At 34.1% G+C, this 8,985-nt stretch overlaps 1 protein-coding gene across 1 annotated transcript in view; it reads right to left on the reverse strand.

The window, feature by feature from the left end:
• The window catches only part of LOC129242754 (connectin-like), a 201,836-nt gene extending 197,101 nt beyond the window's left edge, over window positions 1-4,735 (reverse strand). Inside the window, exon 1 of the mRNA XM_054879574.1 lies at window positions 4,657-4,735. The gene's annotated coding sequence lies outside the window, so the exon portion shown is untranslated. The remainder of the gene's footprint in view (window positions 1-4,656) is intronic.
• Window positions 4,736-8,985: the final 4,250 nt, after the last annotated feature.

Raw genomic sequence — 8,985 nt, forward strand, 5'->3', positions numbered from 1 at the left:
TCAATTGAATTGATTCTAAACCAAATAACTAGAAATATTTAAATCCCAACACTTTTCCAGTAACGTAAAAACGAACTGTTTTCGTTAGTTATTTTTGAGGCCTTAGTTCTAGTAGTACAACATTTCGTCTATCAGCTGCTCACCAGTCCAGTGCTGCCAACTACTTAAAGTGGTGACTCTGATTGGGCCGCATATTAGACCGGTAAAATGCAAAAATATCTGCCGTTCGGAGTCGGCTTGAAACCCCGAAAGGGGTGTACGCGCGAAATATATATATTATATATATTTCCTATTTACAATATATATATATATATATATATATATCTTCAACTTAAAATTTGTATATTATGAGTGAAACTGGTTTTTAATCCCGTTTTTATTTGTAAAGGGGTGTTTTTTTTTTGTCGAAAAAGGCGAATGCAAATATTTTGGCGATGAAATTAAGAAAAAGAAAAAATAATAGCTACACTTAAATAATGAGAAAGAGTTAATTCCATTTCCATTCAATTTATTTAATAAGTTCGCCTCCACCCACAAACATTTTTTTGTTATTATTATAGAATATAGAATAGTACAGTGAAGTTGAAACTCAACGATACACAGTGGTCGGATTGGTCAATCTAGCGGAATTTAATTCATATCTCGAAAAAAGAAGCGCTACACTATTTTTTGTTTTACGTACATACGGACTAAGTTTCTGGAACATTTAAAAAAAATACCAGTTTAACGGTTAGACGCGATAGAAGTGAAACCTTCCGTAAAACAAACTGAGAGAGAATGAGACGAAAGCAGCATTAGGAGCGGGATAATTATAGGTTCATTATAATATTGCTATAAAGTTCATATTTTATTTTCTTCATTTTATTATTATTCATCCTCAATGTTTTCAATTTCAACAAATGATACGATGTGCTTATAATAGCTAAAATATGATACAAATGCTTTGGTTTCGATGTTGTCAACATATCTTTGAAATACCGCGTCAAATGTTGTTTTTGATCGTGTTGTCGATTCAGTGCGATTGTTACACATTTTTAAATTGAATGTTTTATTGAGAAAGTCAATTAAAGGAACCGCTGTGTCCAATGCAAAATTTACGTTAAAATCGCCACTTAAAATCATTGAAACTTTATCGCAATCTTTTCTAAGTATCCGCGATACTTCTGGTGTATACTTTATTAAATTTTCGTGAATGAATTCCGTGATGCTATTTATTGATTGATTCGGTGAAATATAAATTGCCACAATTAAAACTGTTTTTCCATTGCTCAATCTGGTTTCGCATGCACATATTTCTCCCACTTTAGAGAGCTGAACAGACAGTGATTCTAGTTGCTGTGCATTCAGATCTATCTGTGGAGTTACAATACGAGCACCGTCATTTTGATTGTGGTATATTGCAACACTGCCTGCAATTGCGGTAAATATTTAAAAATGAAAATATTTAGGAATATAAAAATACGGACGCAATACAGCACACGCGGTTGCTATTATGAGCGTCGTAACGTATATACATACATACTATACAGACGTACTAACATACACACAAACATTCGTAGGGCGCTTGGTCTAAGCAAGTATTAGGCAGTGTAGTATACATACTACAATACTCACTACACCAGCGTGGCTCAGCAGTACGCAGCCATACACATATAAGTATATCAACATATAACGCTTCATAGTGTCGCTTTTTCGTTTCAGCGATTCTCAAATCACTCCCAACGATTCTAAAGAAGTTTTCAAAAAATTATTTTCCATTATTTTATTTCCAGTAACAGTTGAAGTGATATTTTTAATGATTTACAATGTTCACAAAATTAGTTTTATTTGATAGATGTAAGAAGAAAAATTATGTCAGTAATTGTCGAGGCATAGAGAGGAGTAGAGCAAGGTCCTTACGAAAGTACCATTTTGACTCTCTCAAGGAACTATCCGGTGTCGGGATAAAATCTATCCTACACTTCATAAGAGAGTCTAACTGGTTCCATGAAAAGTAAACAGTAGGCGCTAAGTGTGTGGGCTACTCTAAGCCGACTGCCACAAGAAGCTAACCTAAGCTATATTTTGTAACTTATTTACATTAAATTTTATTCATTCTTCATTCAGAATCTGCGTGCTTTCATCTGAACTAAGCTCTTCATATTCGATTTCTTTATCCAAAACAAAGGAACTTGGGCATCTGGACAAAGACACTACCTGATTTTTTTAACCACACCTTTATTAGAGTTCATCTTTGGCACAATCGCCGCTACAATAAACTCGTCAGTAAAGGCTTGGTTAGTAATGGAAGAAACTTGGCGAAGATGTGTTTTGGGTATGCAAAAGTTAGCAACTTATTTTGCACATTTACGAATCACATCAATTAGCAAAACAAAGATGACCTTGAATAGGGTTGAATTTCATGAGTTTTGCTCTCCGCAATACTCGCATTAGGTTTTTTTGCAAGGTTAACTTTGACTACAATTTTTAATTAAAAAATTTGTAGACATATCATAAAACAGCATATTTTAGTTATGTCATAAAACTGAATTTGCTTACTGATGTAGCGAGTTTCAGTATGCAAGGCGAAAAAGTTTTGATCTACACTTGACACAACGATTCTTATGTTTGAAAGCAAAGCAAAACAAAAACAATAAAAAAGATAATGCTAATCCCTGCAGTGGATTATTGGCTAGGAAAAGAATTTTTGCGGCATTTCGCCACTTTGAATTTCAATCTCTTTAAATTAAGACCTCCTAGATCGCTTATTTCGACCACTGTGCGAGGGTAAGAGAGTTTGCGTATAGTTGTTTCTTGTTCTATGCAGTGTTATAGAGCATTTCTAAGGAAATTGCTGCGTTTGCACCCGAGATCTATTGGTGCCCACATAGACACTTGCTTACGACCACCAAACTGATGAAAGACTCTTGTTAAGGTCAACCAAGAGTTATGAAATATTAGTAGTAAATCGGCCATTTTCGTGGTGTACGTCTTAATCTTCTTTTTCAAATCCCGAAGAGCAGATGGTTTTTATGAGAAAAAACGTACTTGGAGTTTTAATATTGCCATTTGGGGGACGATCTCTTTAGAGAAAAGTTTCTCTACATATTGATGTTTTTACTCGTTCGTCTACGTACGCAGAAACCCATTCAGCTACTCAGCTACGTCAGTTTAAAAATTGGTATTGTTGAGTCCCATATTTAAGGCAATAAGGCAGATGCTGTCGTATTTTTCTTTTCATTGGAAGAATTCAGCCTGACTGTCCGTTTAGGGTTTTCAAGTAGGTCAATATCTACCAGTTAGACAATGATTTTAGAATTTATTTTTATTTCATATCATTTTTTATTTTCATTTTAAAGTATTTAACTTATCTTCGGTTGAAAAATAATGTTATGCCCATCAAATTATATATAGATGAAAATACCGTTACAATAAAATATAGTGTATACTAAAAATATAGCTATACTCAAATTTAATTAAGCGCATCTGCATCCTTCGCACCGTATGCCGATTAGGGAGAGCGATTGTGAACACCATAAATATTTCCAACTGTGAGGACCTTAATGAACATCAATAAGAATTTGATGAAGGTAATAGTATCTTAGGCACAAGGTAGAGAGAGCCTTCAAGGTATGTGCTTGTAGCAAATCGAGTATTACGTAAGGATTAAAGCTAAACTAAAACTGATACCCACACACACACACACATGCTAAATACGAATGTAGTTAGAAAGCAGTCAAAGAGTGATTTACTGTTTTCATTTGAAATTTAAATTAACGTAATGGTCGCCTACGGACTCAACAAAGCACAAACAGAAGGCTGAGCCGTAGGCATCAAGTAAATAACGGTATATAACTACCGCTGCCAGCAACCGTCATGAGTGCTCATCAGCCAGCCGACAGCGAGTCGACAGCGTGTTGACTGATGCCAAAGGCATCAACAGTGGCAGTGAGGCATCAAAAGTGTGAGCTCCCCGGTTGGCAGGGAAATCAGATATCTAAGATGTATACATAAATATGTATAGGTGCGTGTATGTGTGGGTGTGCTCGTGAGTGTTTGCGAATGTTGAGTGGAGTTGTGGTCGCTTTATGGGCAGGTAATTAAGAAGCAGAATAAGAAGAAGGTGCAAATAAATAAATCAAAAATGGTGGAACTTGCCTAAAACCTAGAATGAACGCGAAGCAAAGCAACGGCGAACTCTTAATGTTACGAAATTTGTTGCTGATGTTGATTGATGTTTATGCTCGGTACAGCTGTGGCGACATTTATAAAACAAAAAGCAGCAGGTAGTAAAAGTGACGTGAAAGTTGACGTAAAATTTCCAACAACCGAATGTCTACTTTATTTTTAAATTTTTTACAAACTACTCGTGTTTTTGCTTAAGGTTTTTTAAAAAACATTCACCGAATAATTTACTTATGCACAGAAGTGCTTTGGCAACGGAATTAACTTGCGCAATATTTCGCTCGAATACCCGTATATGGTGTGTATATGTAGTACATATGTACGTATGAATGTGTGTGAGTCTTCATGAAAAGGTGGTAGCATTTCATGTAGTCGTCAACGATTGCCTAAGCTGTTCCGGATTTGCATACACAAAACATTACAAAGAAAAAGAAGGGAAGTATTACTCTATAAAAAGGAAGAAAAAATGATAAGACGATAGCAAGGACTTACTTGTTGCTTGTGATGTAGAGGTGGCAACGCGTTGCTGTGGGCAGGTTGTAAATATCGTATTTTATTTATATTTTCACTTGTTTGTTGTCGCTATTGTTTGCCTTTGCATATAATTTCACTTTTATTTATTTATATTTTCCCTTTTGTAAATAGTTGATGTAATTTTCAGCAATAGCTGTCAATCGGCATTTCTTCTAAATGCAAACACGATAAAATTTAAATTGAGTTTTAAGTGTAGATTTTTTTGCTGTTTTTTGCTGTGCGCTTTCTTGTTTAATATTCCACTTTTGTTGCTCCTTTAAGGGTTTTATTTTTGCTTTATTTATTTCTGCACCATCGTTTAATTTAGCTTTGCCAGGCATTGGTATGTAAATGAAATTAATTTAGTAAAAGAAAATAATTTTGTTGTTTTTAATTCATGCATAAACACATACCTATGCATATATATATATATATATATATATATATATTTATATATATATGTATGTATATATGTGTTTGCATGTATTTAATACATTTCTTTAACGGAATTGTAAATTCTCAGTAAAAGTTAGATGTGTTAATCGCCTAGCAATTAAAATATATTTATAAAATTTTTAATCAAGAATTTTACTCACAGCTTTATGTGTTTATGTTATTTAATTTTAATCCACTTTTCATCATACTCTTATGTATTTTAAATTATTATAGGAAAATCACGGTGCTTAATTGGTTAAACAAACGTTCTGCTTTAATGGAATAAATTCATATGTTCATATGTATGCACATATATTTTTTTATGTAAAAAATAAAGAAATTAAAATTTCTAACTGAAAACAAACTTTAAAAAGTTTGCCTAGAGATAATATGAAGGTTTGCAAACAATAAAATTTAAGTCAACTAAAACGTAGAGTTCATTATTCAGATGATGCTAATTAAGGAGGTATTCTGGTCTAGAAAGTTGAAAAAATCGATTTTCAAAGTTTAGACCTTCAAAATTTTTCCCTTCAATGGATTTTCCAAAATTCGAATTATTTTCGGAGATACAGCGGATTTAGTGACGTGGCGGCGTGTAAGCCGGCCGAGTGGAGCGAATCGCACAATGAACGGCAGATGTTACCGGACGACTTGAGGACTCGTTCTTTCCAGAAAATCTTTCGTATCCCACGCAACCTTTATTTATTCTATACATAGGTATATATATACTTTATACTTCTATAATATATACCTGGAAATATATCGCCGATTAATGCAGAGTAAGTAGTAAACATTATGATCTAAATTATTCTATTGGAATTGGCGCTCAAACTTCAAATGCGATTTTCTCAAATATACTTTTTTTGAGATGGCTTGGTGATCGCTTTGAAGTTTGATAAGAACTTTTTATTATACATCTATTTATCTATCGCGCCTGCCTCGGTTTTTGAAAAATGTATGTTTGAAGTATTTTTGAAAAAAAGGGTAAAAAAAAGGTAAAAAAAGAGGGTAAAAAATGTTTTTTTCAAGTTGGCGCCATGTTGGGAATTTTTTTTCTTTGATTTGGCGTAATTCGATAGCGACATCCTAACTAATGGAGAATTTTTTTAATTTGTTCGTTTAAGATCTCTTAAAGGGTTGGAATCATGTCAACCATGGACCACCGTTTTTTATGTAGCCCCCACTCTGCCGGCCTGTAATTCCACGATTTTTTTATTTTTTTTATTATTTTTTTTTTATACTTTTCCAAAATTAATAAAAACCATAAAAAAATGGATAGTAAAAATGTGTTTCATTTTTTTTATCTTAGTTTTAAAAATACCTAAAATTAAGGCGTCTAGACCAGAATACCCCCTTAATATTATTTATTAGTTTAAAATTATTGCATTTCTCCCTTTATGTGCTTTCACTGATACATTCGGCCGTGTGAATAAAATGTAGTTCATGCTAGCAATGTGGCAAATGCTAGCAAATGGGAAATTTGAACTAGCTTTGAGAAGAATTTTAGCGGCAAACTGTGCATTTTCATTTCATTGCATATTTCAACAAATGGCAAAATCATTCTTTTCCACCTCGATATAAAGGAAAACGAAGAAGATGTGATAGGCTAGTCCAAGACAACAGCCGACAACGACTCAACATAGTTTAGAAACACACAATTCCCAGTCGCAGTCAAGACGTTACTTGAATCTAATTAATAACTAATCAATGCTTAACATTCAATGCATTAATTCCAATTTGCATCAGCATGAATAAAAATTTCAGTTAAGTTTTTTTTTTTTGCTAACTATCAGAAAATAATTTTTCCAGCATCGCACCTGGGGCCAATTGATATCGAATTAAACTCCTATAATTCAAAAACTAATGTTCAAAGCGCAAAGAAACCTTTAGTACCGAAAGAAAGGAAATGAAATTCTATATCGCTCTGAGGGTTGGCGTTTGTTTCTTTTGTGTATGCGCCCAAGTAAAAAACGTAGTTTAATATTTCATATTGCCCAGCTTTATCTAAGTTGTTTTTAAGTCATAGTACTAAGCACACGATTCACGTGAATTGCCTGTAAAAATCCCTAAAAATTGCATCGACGTAAACTATGCGTGAATTTTCGTATGTATCTCACGGCAAAGTAATGCTCAGTTCACGCCGTAAGATTAAATTAAAATCATTTAAAATTGAGCGAAAACTGATAGTTTGTTTGCGAGTGAAGTGTCTAAATTCAAATCCTCCGTCGACATGGCATTTTTAAGCGAAACGTTTTCGCAAAGAGAGTTAGTAAAACTTTTTTATGTGTTCTTGTGTCAATGTAAAATACTCTACGTGTGTAAAAGGGTTATATACCTTGTGTTGGACTAAAAAATCGAAAACTTTTTTATGGCATATTCTAAAAGTGCATCATCTTAAAAATATAAATTCAAAAAATCATAAATATCGGAGCACTAGAACGAAAGTTACAGACCGTGGAAGCGCGCGAGCTTATCCATAAATGAAGTGCACGCAAAACTTTAGACGCGAATATCTCGAAGGCGTGTTTTTTGACAATTACCGTCGCGGTGATCATTATTTATCAAAAACTATTTGACCAATTTGCATAAACTTTTTTTAATTATTCGAAATTACAACCTCGTGAATATGAACGGTTCACTTTTTATAAATATTTGCATAATTCGCTGGAATTAATTTTTTTTTTTTAATTTTTCAACCCCTCCAAAATCGTTTTTTTTTTGGTGCAAAGCGGTTTTCATATCGACAAAAAAATTTTTTTGGTAAATAAACCGTTCAGATTCACTAAAAAACATTTTTCTACAATAATCATTTAATTTTTTTATTTCAGTTGAGCTGCTCATGCGCTACCGTGGTCACCGCGAGCCTCTTCTAAAAAACGGCGTTTCGTTTTAAAATAAAAACACCAAAATGTATTCTTCGAGAATTACCCTTCAGTATCATATACTACTGTGGGCAATAAGTAAGGTGAATTTATTTGTCAAACTTCGCGGGATTAAAATTTCGCTCTAGTTATTTTTTTCATGAGTTGGCAGCACTGTTAATAACATCCGGGCCAACTTTCATGTGAATGTCATTATCAGTAATATATTTACGCTGTGTTTACCAAACGACCAAGAGTGCATTTTTCGATTTTTACAATGTCTGATTTGATTGAGAAGTGCCATCAAATTTTGTTTGCGGTATGAAATTTCGGCTGCGGAAACGTTTAGCATGTTGCAGAAGGCATTTGGTGATTCGACCATGTCGCAGAAAAATGTTTATAGGTGGTACAAAGACTTCAAAGAGGGTCGAGAATGTGTTGATGACTTGGAGCGCTTCGGACGACCATCGACGTCTACAGATGACCAACAAGTCAATAAAGTGAAGGAGTTAGTGCTCAAAAATCGTCGGTTGACTGTTAAAAACCTTACTGATATGATCGGAATATCAGAAGGATCTATGAAAACCATTTTGAAAGGCCATTTGGGCCTACGAAAAGTCAAATCTCGTTTGGGACCGAAAACTCTCAATTTCTTGGAAAAAAGTCGTCGCGTTGATGTGTGTGAAACAATGCTTTCAGACTATCAGGACAAGCTCAAATGCATCATTACGGGAGATGAGACTTGGATTTATGCTTACGACCCTGAAACAACCGACCAATCAAACGAATATCGTGCTGAGGGCGAGGCCAGACCGAACAGAGCACGTCAAAGTCGTTCAAAAATAAAGGTCATGATGACAGTTTTTGTCGATTTTCGTGGTGTGGTGCACTACGAATTCCTTCCACCTGGCCAAACTGTTAATAAGGAATATTATTTCAGCGTTATGCTTCGGTTATGTGAAGTAATTCGTCTAAAAAGACCAGAATTATGGGCCAACAACTCTTGGTTTTT

The sequence above is a fragment of the Anastrepha obliqua genome, chromosome 3 (assembly GCF_027943255.1).
Source record: "Anastrepha obliqua isolate idAnaObli1 chromosome 3, idAnaObli1_1.0, whole genome shotgun sequence".
NCBI classification, from domain to species: domain Eukaryota; kingdom Metazoa; phylum Arthropoda; class Insecta; order Diptera; family Tephritidae; genus Anastrepha; species Anastrepha obliqua.